This window comes from Cyanistes caeruleus, chromosome 13, assembly GCF_971803275.1.
Source record: "Cyanistes caeruleus chromosome 13, bCyaCae1.hap1.1, whole genome shotgun sequence".
NCBI classification, from domain to species: domain Eukaryota; kingdom Metazoa; phylum Chordata; class Aves; order Passeriformes; family Paridae; genus Cyanistes; species Cyanistes caeruleus.
In genome coordinates this window covers 6,499,915-6,518,280 of record NC_141713.1, presented here as the reverse complement: position 1 = coordinate 6,518,280, position 18,366 = coordinate 6,499,915, and the positions used below count along the sequence as shown (strand labels likewise).

Genomic DNA, 18,366 nt, shown 5'->3' with positions numbered 1-18,366 from the left:
CTGGAAGTTTAACAGACCTAATAAATTGTCTATTATCTGTATTTCCAAGCCAGCCTTACACAAACAAATACATCTAAATTAGACTTCAATCTGCAAATCTTCCTCCATGTGAATAGGAGCTCTGGCTTTAGTGGGGCTACTCCCATCAAGGAAAGAGGGGTCTTCTCTTTTTACACTATGTAAACCATGGGAAGTAAATTCCTCCCACACAAAGCTCTCACATAATCCCTGCTGCATCTTGCTCCTGGCTCATAGGTTGAATATTCATCTCCACACAGCTTCAAAAGGTACACTCTTCAGCATCTGTCAGGCACTTCTTTCTTTTTTAAAATGAGGAATGTACCGTGAATTGAAAGAAGTTTGGGTAGGTTTTTTGCATTCCCTTGTAACAACAAGATTTATGTCCCCTGCAATTAAAAAAATTATAGTCCAAAAGCATTGCTAAAACCTTTAAAGGACTATATTTAGAGAGCGACCTGGAAGATGACTCCTTACCACGATCTCCAACAGTAATAATTCTTTCCAGCCTAGGGCTGTAGGTAATCATTGTGTATCAAGGTCATATTCTTGCCTGGACAAGTTTATTTGCTGTATGTTTTTAGACCACACATCTTAGAAAGTCACAGCAGCGCAGAAGCATAAAGGCTGACAGCAGTCAGGAAAGGACACCAACTTCTCCAGTATTACCCATAAAATCTGTAAACATCATCCTGCATCACTATTAGTACCTAAAAAATCTACATCTATATAGGATGTAGACCTATAGAGGACTTCTCATGTGGCATCACTATCACACAAAAAAAGGGACAATGCGCACAAGGGTCACATTTGCACACATCTTCCTTATCTACTCTATAGGACCTGATCTTGCAAGTTGCTCAAATGGCTCTAACCCAGTACATTAGAAAACAGAAAAGTCACCAAATGACACCAGAGACCTCCCAACACACTCTCCAACCTTGAGATGACAAACATCTTGTTGATCTCTTTTGCCAGGGCTTGGGAAGAAGATGGGAGAGACAGCAAGCAGCAGCAGATGCAGAGCCCACACCCTTGTGATTTCACTGGAGAGGGGATAGGTTACATCATAAATCAATTTTGTCTTAGGAGGCCACATTGATAAATGTCACTCCAGAGCCTCCATGTGAGTGACACTTCAACTATTCCATGGTGCAGTCTGAACATAAGGTTTGAAAAACTACAGATGCAATCAATTCACAGGAACACCAGTAAGTGAGCTCTGTGGTTCTTATGTTCATCCCTTTTTCTTTCACCTTTATACATTTAATTTAAAATATTAATCTACACACAAGTTTTTCAGCCTGTGCAGTATAGAGACCAATGGTCAGGCTTCCTAGATGCTTTATTTAATTGCCAGTCACTTATGCTTTCAAGTATCTGATGTTTAATTAAAAAACAAGGATTAAGCCAAATTAGTTTGTTAGTCAGCCCAAGGTCAGCTGATGTAAAGGGACTACAATCTTAACAGATTTTCCTTATTGCATTGCAAGGCTTGAGTACTTAGTTTCATTATGCAAATGTGCAGCGGTCTCACAGAGCCAGCACTCAAATAAAAATTGTTCCAAGTCACTAAATGTATCCCATGTATCTTGTAATTCCTCACGCAAATAAAGAGCAGCAAATGTTTATCCCTCTGTTTTCCCCAGCATTACTGGTTTACGTTCCTGTAGCTGAGGCAACCACACTACGCCAAGCAGCTTTCAGCCTTTCAGAAAGATTAACTTCTTAAACAGGCACAAGAGCCAAGCTCAGCTGCAGCCAGCCAAGGTGAATGGCAGACACACAGCTCACGGAGCAGAGCACAGCACAGGACACTGTGTGATGAGCTCCTCCTTGAGAACATCCCCCTATCTAAAACTACACCCATGGAAGGGTCAGCTCTCAAGTTTTTAGATTACCCCAGGTTTGATTTGTTTGCAGAATGTCATTCCTTGCTAAACAAAATTCTGGAAAAAATGAAGAAAGAGAGAAGGTGGCAATGACTGCCTGGAAAGAAGATGGAAAGAAGCACATCAACAAGTGCAAAAAGCATAGAGGTTTTTTTGCTGACAACGTTCATGATACCTTACAGCAATGCCAGGTCCAAGAAATACTTCAAATTTTCAAAAAATACCAACTTTCCAGGTCCTGCTGCACAGCGAACACCACAAAGACGACAGCAATTCAAGTCCAGATCTTTCAATAGACTGCAACTCCAGAACCCTCAGGAATGTTGGGCACAACTGAGCATATATAAAAGCAATTCTTAGCTTTGTAACACATACATCAGTTGAACACATGCTAACCAAGTCTAACTAAAACTGTACAACCAACTTCCTCATTCCCTTTCTTCCTCTCCCATCCCTGGGAAAAGATGTGAAATACAAGTTATTGCTGCAGTAGGCAAACATTAATAGTGACTGAAACCACTTAACCATCTATTCTTCCTTCCCTTCCCCTGATTTTTATTTTAAGAAAACCCACAGAACCCCCTACCTCCCCCAAGAAGGGTTCCAGCATAACCAAATTTTTCATCCTTTGCTAGATTGAGTATAAACCTAATTTAGGATTAAGTGCAACTCAACACACACTTTATTTCAAGCCATAAATATCCAAGATTAAGAGATGGCTGACAGGACAAGACAAAAAGAAAAACTAAATTCTTCCATACCATCCATGCCACAAGTTCATTGCACAGGGGTAATGGCAAGGAGCTGAACCTGAGTACATGGCAATTGATGGGGACTACTCAGGGATCTGCCAAACACTTCAGATTTCACAAGAAAAACCCTGTGTCCCACAACCCAGCTCTACTCCTTTTCACTTAGCTCGAAGTGTGACTGGCGGTAGGAGCCTGATCAAATTCCTTGCTTTATCCACGCTTGAATTAAAGCCTTGGCTCAGCAGACTAAGTTACATGAGCTTTCCCTTTTCCAGAGGATGCCGGCCATTAGTGCTGGTGCCAGCACTGCAGGTAACACCAGCAAGTCCCAGGGAGCTTTAGTTTGGTTACAAAGAGATTTCATCTCTTGGTGAAGCAGTTGGTATTTCTGCATCTCCTGCTAGACACTTCAGTGCTCTGTTTTCATCAGCCGATAACATGCTAAGCCTGTTGAAAAATCCAGCCTACTCTGATCTGAGAAGTGGGAGTTTCTTCAAATAACTAATCAAATCATGCTTACATGGGTGGGTTTCAGCTCTAGTACTGGCGAATATCAAAGAAAAGTTTCAAAATGCTTACGGGTCAGATAGAGGCAATGCAAGTGCCTCACAAAGACAGGAGCTGCCATTACAGCACGATTCTGCAGAAGGAGCACTGCCCCTGGCCACAACAGCTCCAAATGAACCTTCCCCCAGCTCTCCTGGAAAAGCACCTTCTCACTGTGTCCCTGTCCCAGGGAGCACCTGCACACACATCCATCTGCAACCCCAGACCAAGTCCAGCTGCTACCCTTGAACTCTTCTTCAGCTCCAGGGATCCCCAGGACCACTGCGGGGAGAACAGCAGCTAAGGCTCACCCAACTCCTCTCTGGGAAGCAAATTCAGGTGGTTTCCCTAAAGAGCACCTGCCAGACCTCTGTGTAGGGCCTGGGAGAGAGACAAGGAAGGAAACGGAGGAAGATTTTGTTTGCAGCGAGGAACCAGAGTCCTGCCTCATGGGTGTGGGGAAGAGCATTCCTGGAACAGGCCATGGGCTGATGTTAACCTTCAAAGGGGCTTCTATGGAAGAGATCAGAGAATGGTTTGGGTTGGAAGGGATCTTCAAAGACCACCTAGTTCAACTTCCCAGCCATGGGCAGGAACATCTGTCACTAGATCTGGTTGCCCCAAGCCCCCTCCACCCTGACTTTGAACACACGCAGAGCAGAACTGCTTGCTTCTCAAGGGACACTCACAAATCTGTGACAGGAAGGTGGACAAGTAAAAGGCTTAGGTCAAATGGGAGGAGTGAGCAAACAAGGAGAGAACTGGGTCAGGAAGAGCCTGTGCGACTCAGCCAAGCGCTCGCGCAGCAGGAGCGTGGAAACGTGGAAAATCTCCACGTTTAAGAGCGTGCACACGCAAATGCAATATTTTACAATCCTACAGCGCTTTTAAAGTGCTCCAAGTGCTTCATAATTGTTAATTAAGCAACAGTACTCACAGATTAGAAGCATAAGACTGAGATATAGCTATGTCAATTTTTAACAGTATGATAGCTATCACGGTTTAACCCCAGGCAGCAACTCAGACCCACACAGCCACTCGCTCACCCTGCACCAATGAGATGGGGGAGAATTAGAAGGGTAAAAGTGAGACAACTCATGCACTGAATTTAAGAACAGGTTCACAGGTAAAGCACAAACTGCACACAATCAAAGCAATACAAGGAATTCATTCCCCAGTTCCCAAGGGCAGGCAGGTGTTCAGTCACCTCCAGGTGAGCAGGGCTCCATCACATGACGATGATGATGATGATGATGTGGGAAGACAAACACCATCTCTCTGAACATCTCCCACTGACCATGCCTCCGTATGGTCTGGAATGTCCCTTGGACCATCTAAGGTCAGCTGTCCTGCCTGCGTCCCCTTCCATCTCCTTGTGCCCCAGTCCTGCTCACAGGTGGGATGGGTGAGAAGCAGAAAAGGCCTTGGCTGTGTGTAAACTCTGCTCAGCAGTACCCAAAACATCCCTGAGTTATCAACAGTTTCCAGAGCAAATCAAAAACACAGCCCCATATTAGCTACTATACAAAAAACTAACTCTACTCCAGCCAAAACCCGCGCAGTAACTTAGGGAATAAAAGCTACTTTTAAGCAGTCACATACCCCAACTCCTCCTGCCTCGCAGAGCCCGGGCTGTGTCCCACAGCCAGGCAGCACAGCGCTCTCTGAAAGAGGCTGGTGTTGAGGATTTGAATCCAGACTCCTGTTTCAGGAGGATTTGAAGCCAGACTCTTGTTTCAGAGCGTGCCCCGATGCCTCGCACGCTGCCAGCGATCCGATCCCACTCCAGCCGGCTCCCTAAGCCATTCCTTGATCGCCAGCCAAGCCCCACGCAGAGGTAATCTTACCAAAGTAACACCGGTATGTGGCTGTAAATTGTGATTTTGTGCTTGACTTGTGTTATCTACCTCCTCTTGCACTTTGGCTGCACAAATTATCTTCAGCAATTTCATCTTAAAGCTCATGTTTTACAGTACTGATTTCCCTTAAAAGTATATTTTTTTTAAATTTGCTTTTATTAGTTCAACCACATTTGCCAAGTTTCAACAGACGACTTCTTTCTCAGCTGCCTAATTTCAAATTCACCTTTACACACAGCTTAAAAGGGGGCAAAAAGTCATCACAAGTAAGTGGGATGTGATGCTTAACATCAAGGTTTATGCAAATACACTTTCACAGTATCAGTTGAGGGTCAAGAATCATGAATTTACTCTACAACACGGGAGAATTAAGAAAGAAAAAGCATGAAACCTAGACAAAACTTGGAAATATGTACACTCTTGATTAATACAAGGCTACTAGGAAAAAGCAGATGTGAAGTCACACCTTGTTTTATTCAAGGGAAAAGCCGAAGTGTACAAGAGCCAAAAAGAACTTTTTCTGTGCAGTGGCAGACTCTGAAATACAGCAAATATTACTCCTTCAACATTAATAAAACATGTTGTATACAGAGCTTTTTTCTCTTCAGTCCTTGAAATCCTGCCAAGTCATAAGCTTTTTATGGGAACATTGAAATGAATGTTGATCAGAGCCATACCCATAAGAGTTTTAAATTTTACCACCACTTAGAGGCAAGGGCTTCCCCCCAGTTCCTCATGCATGTGCAAATCTGGACATTTTTAAAAAGCCTGACGAACTAAAAAAACCTCATACACCCTCCATATATGAAGATACTGAATTCCCTCTTGGATTACCAGCTGAACTCAGGCCTTGAAAGGATTGTGAACTCCTCCACCCTCTAAAATGAAGTTCTTCAAAGGCAAAATTTTACATTCTATATACAAAAAATAATAGCTACTTGGTAAATGATATTAGAGCACTAGAGGTCACCTCATTACCAGGAACTATATTCTTTTCCCCATTCCTTTCCATATTCATCAACATCTGTTTTTTCCAAGGCCTAAGCTTTATTTTTCAAAAAGTTAACACTGGCTCATAAAAACACAATTAAGTTGGAAGTACAAGGCTCCTGGCATCCAGACAAGTAGTTGATCATTTAGTTGTCACATCTAATGTGACAGAACTTCAACCGAGTTGGAAAACTTGGAAAAATAAGGGGCTTCTTCCTATCTAATTAACAGAGCAATGAAATTTAACCGCCTGGCACGGAAATTTCTTTCCAGCATTATGTTTTTGAAATAACTCGTCTACTCCCACAGTCTACAAGACCTTTTACAACACATTAAACAGTAATCTACACTTTCCAGCTTAAAGGCTTCAGTTTGGAGTCCTCTGTATCAAACCAATCAGGGTGGCAAAGATGCTGCACCAAAAGACTGCACAAACATCTTCTCACCCTGCATGCTTTTATATCTATTCTGTAATTGTAGCACTAAAATCTGTGTCTATTGCAATAGTTATCCATTTTATCACTGATATAAGTTTAAAAATTAATTAGGTGTATAATGTTTTAAATTTAATAGAGAAATGGATAAAAAGTCCACAGGCTATATCCAAGTTGGTCTGTCTTTCAGGTCCCTGGGCTGGGAACTTGTGTTGTTTGTATACTATCTTGATTTATGTTTATTTAAATAATGCCAAATATTAGTTTTAAATTTACAGTGATTGTTTTATAAGATATCTCCAATCCTATCAGGATGAAGGGCTTACACTAAACAAAACAGTTTGTTTATACTAGTAATACATCTCATAGGAAATACTTAGAATCCCACATGTTCAAAGCAGGACTTTCTTAGGAAAGCCTATTTTTCCATAGAGGGCTGCTATCTCCTGCAACCAAGAGGCCACAGTTCCCATCAGTAGAAGCTGGTCTGCAGTGCTTCACTAAACCTGAAAGTGAGTTTTAATGCTACCTTAAAATAACCATTCACACATGCAAACCCATTAGTGGTGCAGGTACTTAAGTGTGAAAGCAAAGGCAGAGCAACACCTTGTCCTTCTCTGAAGTACAATAAATATTTACACGTTCCTATAAAGATGCCCCTGCATATCCAAGTCCTGTATTTTGTACTCTGGAGCTGTGCTTGTACAACAACTAGCAGAGCAAAGCCCTCCTCTACAGCTGATGCTCTTCTGTGCTCAGATCACAAATTGAAAGTGGATGGGACAAATACTTAAAATCACAGACACTTAGTAAAATCTCCCCAGCACACTTTACAACCTCTCATGTACAGTGACTGCACAAATTTTCTCCTCTGTCTACAGACTGAAAAAAATATTCCTCCAGTTTGTACACAAACAACAGCAAGTCCGTTTTGAAGGGGAAAGAAGGAAAAAGGCAGCACTCAAAACTTTAAGGATTATTTACGAACAAGCTGAAGCCCTATAAACTTGGCTACTGAAGAAAGACAATCCTCTCTAGTTTATGCCAAGTGGGTCAGACAGAGGAAGAACCTCAGCAGTCTTCAAAGTCAAAGCAGATGGGGAAGTGAGTAAGAGCCCATGTGAGCAAAAAGGAAACAAGATTCTCCTCATTTTAGCTTGTTTCAGAGTTTCAGTTTTCTAGATGCCATTGACTGACACAAGCAGAGGAGCTCACTAATGTAACAAGTATTAGAACTGCACAGTAATTACTTAAGACTGATACAGATGCAAAAAAATCAAGTCCCAGTGCGTGCAAATTAAGGATGCTGCTTAGCTCAGTAGGAGAGAAGCAGGTGAAGTGTAAGAAAGGTGCCAAGAGAATGGGAGAAATGCCCTTGCTTTGTAGCTATGAAAAAACTACTTGGGATTCTTTATCATTAGTGCTTTGGTATCAGAGATATAAATATTTATGTAGCTGTAAAGTAGGTTCTACTTTAGAGCTAATTGTTGCTCAAATTAGATTGTTTAAAAAAAAACCAACCAAACACATAAGCCTGCAATAATGTTTTTATCCTTTTTTAAATAAAAAAAGCAGCAGTGCACACATGCCATAGAATGACCATACATCACATTCCTTAAAAAACTGAAGCTGACCTCTTGGTCCTTTCTCAGGCTTTACATCTCCAGACAAGATCTGGGCCAAGACCATTTCCATACCCTGGGATGCATCTTTGTCTCAGGGTAACCTCATCATCCAAGTGGTGAAACCTAAAACCAACTAATCTCCCCCAGGGTCATGCTTGTGGAGCTGGGAATCCCTCCATCTGCCTCAGCAATATAAAAACATCGCTGGCTGCAAAATAAACAGCACATGAACCACAGAACAATTGCCCCTCCAGCCAATGCTGCTCATGCCACCCACCACGGGCTAGTAATTTTTTAAGAGCTCCCTCACCCTAAAATAAACTTCATTCTTTGAAGAAAGACCTTATGCAAGTTGACAACACATAACTTCTTTTCAATTCATCCAAAGAGAGGATTCCCCCTCCAAATTCCTGGGAGTTTTGCAATCTGACAGAGCAGACTTTGAAGGACCACAGAAATACTTTGGATCAAGAACTTTTAAACTGAGCTGGGAACAGTGGAAGAAGGAGTATGCAGTGCTACAGCTTCCTAGGGAGACACAGAAAGCCAAGGACATGCTGAGGAGATGCTCATCTTCCAAAGAAAATACTAAGAGAAGCAGGCATCCTTCCACCACTTATATTTAGCATCAGCTATTCCACTGGTGTTTCCATGAGTGTTTTTTTCCCAAGATTTCTGCTGGAAGAGCCAGAGCTGCAAAACTTGTAAGAAAACTCATCAGGAAGAGTCAAGGAGGGGTTGAACAACACCAACCCACTTTGGATACATGCATCCTCACTTACGTGAACTCAAGTGATCTCATATCCAGGGTGGGTTGTGTGGAGAAAAGTCAAGATAGAAATAGATATATATTAAGTTTTTGCTTGTCTTTCTGTGTGTGTAACTATATACATCAAGAAATTTGCTAAAGTGAGAGGTACAAAGGAAAGGAGAGAGGTTGTGTTATGACCAACAGCAAGAGAAAGGAACTTCAAACTACAGTCATTTTAGTTTTTCTTGTTATTATTATTTATCATATATGCTGTAAATTAACTACCTTGCTTTAGGTAACTTTTTACCATGACAACTATTCCTTTTATCATCATTTTCACATCAACTTTAGATGCTTTAAGATGCGAAGTGAAACCTCCCCTAAATCCTCCTCCCCACTAAAATAGACCCAAACATGTTAACCTTGAAGGACCACGTAAAGTTGCATTTGCTGACGTCAAACCTTCTCTCTGCACGCTGGTGGAGTTGGAAGAGAAAAAAAAAAATAAAAAAAATATCTATATACAAGATCATGCTGGCTTCTTAACAGCATCTGCACAAAAAGGATTCTTTTTTATGTGACATGTACAGTTGACCTGGGTTAACACTGCAGTGTGGGGAGTTGAAAAGGGATCACCTGATGAAACAGAAATACCTCCCTCCAAACTATATTGCAGGAATTCCAGCCAAGCACCCCAACCACAGCAAACACTAAGAGCCTTCTGGAACAGCACATGTTCTGTGTCAGCAAAGCAGCATTAATACAAAACTCAATTCAAATAAAGGAGCACTGACCCTTTGGAAAGGGAAGGGCTTCATCAGGCTCCTACCACACCAAACAAAGACCACTGAAGATACTCCAACCACCGCAAAAAAATTATTATATCAAAAGGAGGAAAACAATGTCAGCCTTGTACATGTTTTGTTGGTGAATAATGACAGTGTTTACCTTCCCAGCCTAATACATTACTGCTCTGCACTCAACTTTAAAACAGAGTACATGACAGAATTAATTATGTCCTTTCCTCTTAACTACCATTCCCTGGTAATTTATTAGCTTGGTCTGCATATATTCATAGATGTGTCTAATATACAAAGTTAAAAGGACTTAGAACTGATGCCTAAATACTCCCCTCATTTGCAGAGTCCTTTCCATCCTCTGGACAGGCAGTGGCATCAATAAATAGAGCCTCAGGCTGCATATTAGTCACTGCTCAAGCAGTAGAGGGAAACATGGGGGAACCACAAGCACACTGCAATGACATGTCTCAGGAGCAATGCAGTGCTCTCAGAGGGTTCTGCTAAGGACTTCGCCACCTTTGTTGGCTCACTCCCAGTTTGGAGTCCATGAGCCAGCTCCTGTGTGTTCTCAGCAAAAGACAAATGCCATGCCACACAAACCCTGAGTTCAACACCCTGACAAAGGAATGACACATAGATAAACTCTGATAGGCTCTCTAAAAGGGAACTCAAAACTTCTCTGCAGTTGTCTGTCTTCACTCCCCCAAAGTCCTCTCTAAAGAGGGACAAATACCAGGGGAAAAGCAGATTGGAGAAGACTTCTGGTTTAAGACAATTTTATTTCACCAAGGTCTCTCATCTCAAGGAGAGAAGCTGCTATGCTGACCATTCACTGGAAGGAGATCGAAAGGAAGAGAGGGTGGGAAATGCAGAAAGCAGAGACAGGACAAGAAAGAAAAGCCTTTCCCAGATGCTTTCCAAGGAGTAGCAGCACTTTTGTCAGGGTAGATGTTAGGACATTATATTCCCACGTGAACACTGCAGTTGTTTTTGGCCTCAGCGAGATCAACAAGCAACCCCAAATAACACATCAAATTAGCTGTATATATAGGGATTAACTTCTTGTCTTGCATCAGAGGTCAGTCAAGTCTTTTCTCCAGCACAAAGGAAAACAGTACATTTTGGTAAAGTAGCACATTCAGTTCTTCCACCCATCATCCATGGCACCACAGCATTGGATTTGTGCTCAGAATGTCACAAAGATATTCAGAAATAGACAAGACCAGGTGCTTTCAATCAACACCCAGAAATCCTGTCAATCATCAATTATGTGGAATCTGCATTTTAGAGGTGTGGATGGGGTTCAGAAGATCAAAGAGGGGGTGTTAAATATGCTCATGTTATCTCATGTTTTGGGCTAAAAAAATATAAAACTCTCAAGGTTTTTATGATTTCTCCACATCAGAAGCTCCCGCCTGAGGGAAAGAGGGAAGAGAAAGGGATGGAGGAAAAGGAACTCTATCTAAAAACCTGGAAGCATGAAGGTTTCATTTCATAATAAAATGACATTAAGTGATAAGAAGTTTACTTTCCAGTGGGGAAAAAAATGCAGATCATCTCTTGAAAAAAAATTGATAAATTGATGAGATTATGCAGTAAAATGCAGATATAATCTGCATCTCATTATTCTGCACCACGTCCACTTCATTTGATTATATGAACAAATGAGGTCCTTATGTCATACTAGAGGCATTACCCCTACTTTTGTTTACAACATCTTTCTAGCCTTTAACCACAGCACAGGCAGTACAGCTGGCTGGCAGCTCCACATTACAATCCAACATGCAAAAGAAGTTAAGATAGGGGAAGTGATTCTAAAAAAATCCACAGGAAAAAATCTTGCTTCACTTACCTAAGCAAAGTTGTCATTAGAGTTTCCCAGTAATAAAATCCAAGAGAAAAAGCCTGAAAAAAACATAGAACACGGCGAAGTTTCAGTACATAGGATATTACTCATATTTTTTCCTTGGTAATTGGAAAAGTCAGTGATCTAAAGAAAACGAAAATTCACTCCATTAGTTGCCTTTTTGATAGTTACTTGTAACAAAAGGGTCCTCCTCAGACAGGGAATGTATCAGAAACAATAGGGCAGATTTTTCACTGCTGCTGCCAGCATTATACCAGTGCAATTCCCCAAATGTCAATCATGTTGGGCTGCAATAAAACTGGTGTTATCCAGCAGACGAGTCAGGCCTAAGGCAATTAGCTAAACTGCCCCATTTAGATTTTCAGTCATCTGTCCCTCCCACTGAGCTGGATTATCAAAAACTTTGGACCAAGTTGTGGGGTGAAAATCAAGGAGTCACAAATGTTCACACACAGAGTAAGGCTGAAGGCGGCCCGAAACAAAAATGCTGCTTTTAAAAAAAATACCCAAACCACCCCAAAGCTAACCACAAAAGACTGAGGCAGAACAACACACACCAATATTAAGAAAGATGGGAAATACAAGATTTCATTATAGGCATAAAAATCCAAAGCGAAGTACAAGTTCCTGGCAAAGATGGCATGATGGGTTTCACCAAAATCACTGCTACCAAAAAACCAAAAAGCTTGTTGAGACTCATGAATGCAGACTGAAAAAAAAAAAATAAATAAAAAGAAACCACACACCCAAACTAACTGAATATGGATGACTGCAAGCCTCCAAATCAAAGAGGGAGTTGACCACTGTTTAGGAGGAAGAAATCATTGCTTGTTCCAAGATTAAAAACTTTTAATTCTGGCCCCAGCTGAAGCACTATCATTCACTAATCTGCTGCAATTTAGTCGGGCTGATCCCCCGCTCAGACAGACGGGGCATTATCAAAAGTTGCTCCATTCATTTCGCTTCCTGTTAGCCAGTGAAAGCCCCTTTTATACCCTCCTCCAGAGGCTGCTAAAGCCAGGGAAGACTTTTCCGATAGAGAAGATAAGGTAGTTGGATTTATTCATGAGAGGAAGAAGGGAAGTTGTAGAGGCTGATTACAGCTGCTCCAAAGCTGAAAACTAGAGGATTGGAAAAGGGAGGTAGAAGATGATGGATTTCTTATTAAATAAGAATACCATTACTGTTAGAGGTAGCATTAACTCTCCTGATACTCAGCTACAGAATTGAGATTTTACTCTGAACTCGGCATCATCAAATATGCACATGTGGTTAAATAATTCAGAAATACACTAACCTGTCAGAATGTGGTATTTTTTAGGAGACTGAGTAAATAATTTTGTAAAAAAGAGAATATCTAAGACTGAAGGATAAACTAGCCAGAGTCAGAGAGAGAACACTAGAAATGGTCTCCAGATTGAGACTGTTCACATATCATTTTTAGGGTCAGATCTTGTTCTTATTGTCGATATGAACACTCTCAGACTTCAATGGGGTAGGATGGTGATTTCCACATTACTTAACATGTGTCAGCAATTTCGAACAATCACTTTGCAGATTCTTAGAGCAAACCAAGCAAAACCTCACCAGTGAGAGCCCAGTACAGTACTTGGCAGATGAAAAGCTGCCTGGAAACTCTATTGAGTCCCTGAAAAACATTCCCCCATTAATGTTCAAACAATCTGGTATAGTTAGAATAGTTTTTAAATGCAACAAGATGGAAATGCAAACAAAAACACATTTCTCGAGTTTAAAGAGGTCAAGCCAAAGCAGCAAAGCTCTACCAGAAGTTAGGGCTAACAATGATGGTTACAGGGCCTGCCTCTTCCTTCCCCTCTTCCAGACTATTCTTCTCCAAACCAAGGAGCAAAATAAACAAGAATCAAAATATCCACAGCAGAAAATCATAAGCAGCTTTAAAAGAAAGAAAATAACTCAGCTGTACCTCATAATTATTCCATCCAGTCCAAATACACATCCAGTCTTTAACTGCTTTCCCCTCTGACAACATTAATAAGATAAACACAAGCAAAAATTATATATATATATATTTAATACACTATTATGTGAGTGGGAAAACTTAAAGGCAACAGTTTGAATTAGACAAGGGTTGAGTGTAAATCTCTGTTGGGCAGTAAGAGGGAATAACCAAATCTAGAAGCAGCATGACCCAAAAAGATGGTTCACAGGTCACCACAGGGAGGGTGAACTACCAATGGTACTTATGTAAATGGAGACAAGGCTGACAAATTAACTCTTGCCTTGCAGAATATTCATATGCAATCAAAAAGCATTCAGCTACAACAAAATCCAGGACTTATTTTGGTTCATCTTCTCCTTCAGGTTATTTTAGACATCCCAGACACAACTTAAGCATGAACTGTGCAGATCAGTTTGCTCAGAGGTCACATAATTTCTTCTCAGTGATCAAAGAATCAGGGAAAGAGGAGACAACAGCCTCTTTCTATTCCCACCCCAGCCTCCATCTCTTCAGACATCACTTCAGGCAAAGCTCAGCTGGCACCCCTCTCCCTACTTTTTGCTGCAGTGGGATCTTGCCTGTTGTAATCACCAACTTCAATCATAAGCTACAGCAAACTCTGCAAACGCTCACATTTAATGGGTACCTGAGAAAAAGCTGCCAAATCTCAGATTCCCCCCATAATAAATAAGGTAATATTGCTCCCCTATCTTCACAGACACTTTGCAACACAAATCTGAAGGGACAATGAACTGTTAAAAATCTCCAATGCACAAAAGCAATTTTACATGTTAATTTACAGTTTCACACTATGAATAAGGACAAATTTATCAAAGCACAAAGGGTGTTTCCAACAGTGGGAATGTCGTAATGGGATGACAAGACACAGCCTGCTTGTTCCGCATGTTTGGTAAGATTGTTGGGTCTTTCGTGTCACAATACAACTCTTGTTACACCAATATTTAATTAAAAACAAGCAAAAGTCCACCCAAAATTTGCCATTTGTTTTCAGGTCCAAGGAACTCACGGTGGCAAGTCAGAGCCGATACTGCATCACAAGGAATGGAAGAGGCATGAAGGAGATTTTCCTTGGTCTCTTCTTTATTAAAGACCCAACTGCAGCAATGTTACAGCCCATGCAAGGGAGTCAGACCAAGTCTGAACACTTCCCACTCAAGCTGACAGGCTACAAGAATACCACAACCAGAGGCCCAGGTCCAGTGGTACAGTGTTGGATACAACTCATTTTGTTCAGTGAAAATATGACTCTACACATACAACAATTTCAGGAAAGCCAAAAAAAGAACAGGTTTACTTGGGCTTTACATTTCACTGCCCTCCTTCTGCAAAGTCAAAAGTGGTGATGATGCCAGGGCTTGGAGGTCAGTTTGGTTTTTTATAATCCCAAAACCTACACGTTCCTACTCCTAAAGACCACCCTGTGTTTCTCTTAGGCCTGGGAATGGATATACAGACATCCAGTTTCTAGCATCTGTACTGGCAGCAGTTACACTTGGAATAGCTGTGACTGAAGGCAATGGAAGATCTCAATAGTAGTCCCATTGTCACACAAGGCTGCAATTCCAGATTTCTGCACACATTGCGAGGGGCATGTGGCACTACCGCTGGCTGGAGCTCAGCACGTTCCCGGGCAGCTCTGCGGTAACAACATTTATGCTGTTAAAGCTGGCTGCAGCAGAGTTCAGAGAGGAAAATCAGCAAAGAAATCCAACATTCAGAGAGCAAACCCTGCACATGCAAATCAGGCTTTTCAAATTCATGACGCACTGAAAGAGGAAGGATTTTCCATCTCATCTCCAAGCGCAGGCTTAGCGGTGCCAGGAAGGTTAGAGGACTGCCAGAGCATGCACAGGAGAAGGCTTGTCTGCAAACAGAATAAACAGTCTTGACTAAATTCTTGTAACCAATTAAGCAACAATTCTCAACTGAGAAAACAGCATCTCCCAGCTCCCTGCCTAATCCCCAACTCCTGCTTCTTGAGCTGGCTTTAGATTTTTAAGTCTTCCATTTTTCTTAAGCAGAAGACAAATGGATGCCAGTTCTGCAGACTGCAGAAGCCTTCTGCAAGGCTTTAATTTGCCTTTTAAAGACCATCAGTACTCAGAAGTGACTTAACACTAATGAGCTTTCACCAGCAAGTCTGCAAACATTAGTACATGTGAGTAGGCACGCTAAATCCACTCAAATTACCTATCTGCAAGGCTCTGCTCCAGCCTGGACTGGACTTCAAGCCAAGGAATGATGAAACCTGGAAGGTAACTATGGATTTTCTCTCATCTGCATCCCTTTGTTAAGCTACTCAGTGATGTTAAGCAGATGCATTTTGAATGTGCTGGTTCATCCCGTGTAAAGGGCGGAGAAAAGGAAGAAGAGTCAAAGTAGTACTTATCTGGAAAAAAGCAAGTATTTTAAACTAAGTATTGCTACTCTATCTAGAATGTAAGCGAGAGATAGCTGAAATTCCTTTAAATACATGTGTTCAGTTTTCAAACTGCAAACAAGCCAATCTGACAAACCAGCTCAGTTAGGATTGCTCCAATAAAGCTGAGGGTCTCACCCCCACCCTTTTCCTAAGTGAGCCAGCACAAGTTTCTGGCATAGGAACTGGTGTGTGAGATTTTAACATTCCCCTTTCCATAAACAGTCATACATCAAGCTCCAAAAATTTGCTTCACAGAAACATTTGCACTAGTAAAACTCAATTATTCTAGTATTTGTATGACACATGCAGGAGGCGTACATAAAAAGGTTATGGTGAGCTCATTTAAGAATTTAAACAAGAACTTGATAAAAAGGTTTTGAATTATTCACTCAGCTCCACTGTTAAATCAGGCTTCCAAAGGAGTCTTTAAACAACAGCCCAGAAGACGCTGTATTTATAACAAAAAGGCAGCACTGAAGCCATCACACTGTCTCACAGCACAAACCATTCATAATTAGCACACAGGCACGGTATCATGCCTTGGTCACAATCCTGCCAGATTAACTGGACACTTTAAACATTTATACAAATACTCCTGTCTGGAGAGGCAGCACCACTTTGTCTAAATAACTTAAGTGCTGCCTTTTAGGTAAGAAAGAGCAATTTCTTCAAGAACAGCGAAAGCTGAAACACTCAGGAACAGTACTAAGCGAAACAGAGACAATCTTTTACAAGTATTTATTTACTTTTATACCAGTCCATTTGGGCCAGCAACAAGTATTTAGCTATGTCCCCCAAAGCTTCACAGCCAAACTCAAGTGAAGATATCACCACACATCTCAGTTACAAACTTCCATGCTAAGTTCACATGCAACATAGCAATTTTCTCAATACTTGCTGCTAACACACACACCAAACCTCTTTCCCAAACCTTCAGACCCACTTGAAATAATGGCCATCTCTAGAGGGAGGAAAAACAGAGGCTTGGAAGAGATAACATGAGTGCTGCTTCACTTCTCTGGTACACACATCCTCTCACCACCTGCTTCCTTTCTCCCCATCCCTTTTTTCTTCCACCTCACAGGCTGCTCTTGGTAGCTCAGCTCAATGAACATGAGCCAAGATTTTCTCTCAAAATAACTACTCCAAGACCATTTCAGCTATGAGCATCACCCACAGAAACATTCCCATTTGCATATCATCTCCTCTCCTTCATCAGTCTGCTCCCAAATTAACTCATGGGCTGGTGATACAAGGTCATGAAGTTGTGGAAAAAAAAGCAGGATACCCTCCTACTGCATCCAGCCATGCTCCCAGAGCAAGGGCAGGATGAGTCAGTCTCCCAATATAGTTGGTTTCAGGCATTTCTGGCAGCATTATTTTAATGACAGTATTTAATTTCCTTCAGCCATCTCATTGAGACAGCTCAAGTATTAATGAAGTGCTTGAACACTCACTGTCTGGAGGAGACATGGGGTGTCACCTATCCAGCTGCTCCAGATTCACACTTAGAGCTGCTCTGGTCACCAACACAAGCAAGAAAAGGATTTTTGCATCACATGAGCTAAGGAAAGATTTGGGTATCAGAAGCATGAGCCAAAACTACCACAGTAACAAATACCACTGAGCCCAGAGCAGAACCAGCACATCAATCTAAGACAACCTTAATCCATTAAAAACAAATAAAAATCTAAGAGTATCTTGCCATTTCTGAAGAAATGGGGGTTTGTATGGTTTTGTTTTGCTGTTACAAAGCCAAGCCATTGTACAACCCCTGAAACTTTTTTATGTTTTTCAAACCTTTAAACTCAAACCTGCTGATGTACTTTCCTTCAAACCTACATCCCATCTCCTCACCCACATGTTCTTACAAATCTATCTATCTGAAGCACCGGTTTTCCTGGCTAGGCTAAGGCTCAACACCTGCACCACTGCAAATGCAATTATGGCAAAATACCATGGCTATTTGTAGACTTCCTGTTCATCAAATAATATTAATATAATTTTGCCTTGGGCAATTATTTACAGAGCTGGAAACCCTGAAGCAACACTGGAGACCAGAGAAGCATTCTGCTGTCCATCCCTCCATTATGCAATGATGCTTTGTGTTAGCTTTTGGAACTAGTCAGAGGGGAAAACAAAATAATCAGAATAATTCCTTATAAATCTGTCCAGTGAAAAGGAGAGGAAAAAAATGTAATTCAGTTCAAAGCCTGCATTAGCTTACTCCAGTTGAGACTGGGAAGCATTTTACACTTCAGCTGAATTGGCAGCTCAAATTCAACTTCAGGCCCCAACGCAAGCTTTAAGTCAAATTCCTCAGCAGAGTAAAACCCTTATTAGCCTGTCTTCACTGTAATTTTAATCTTACTTAATTCTGAGTATGTAATTTATGTTAAGAATAACCC

At 41.3% G+C, this 18,366-nt stretch overlaps 1 protein-coding gene across 46 annotated transcripts in view; it reads right to left on the bottom strand.

The window, feature by feature from the left end:
• Positions 1-18,366, bottom strand: part of AKAP13 (A-kinase anchoring protein 13) — a 201,160-nt gene that overhangs the window by 169,060 nt on the left and 13,734 nt on the right. For 34 of the 46 annotated variants that reach the window (XM_086849725.1, XM_086849722.1, XM_086849727.1 and 31 more), the window contains one exon: positions 11,520-11,572. The exons of the other annotated variants lie outside the window; for them this stretch is intronic. The gene's annotated coding sequence lies outside the window, so the exon portion shown is untranslated. The remainder of the gene's footprint in view (positions 1-11,519; positions 11,573-18,366) is intronic. 46 annotated transcript variants of the gene reach the window in all.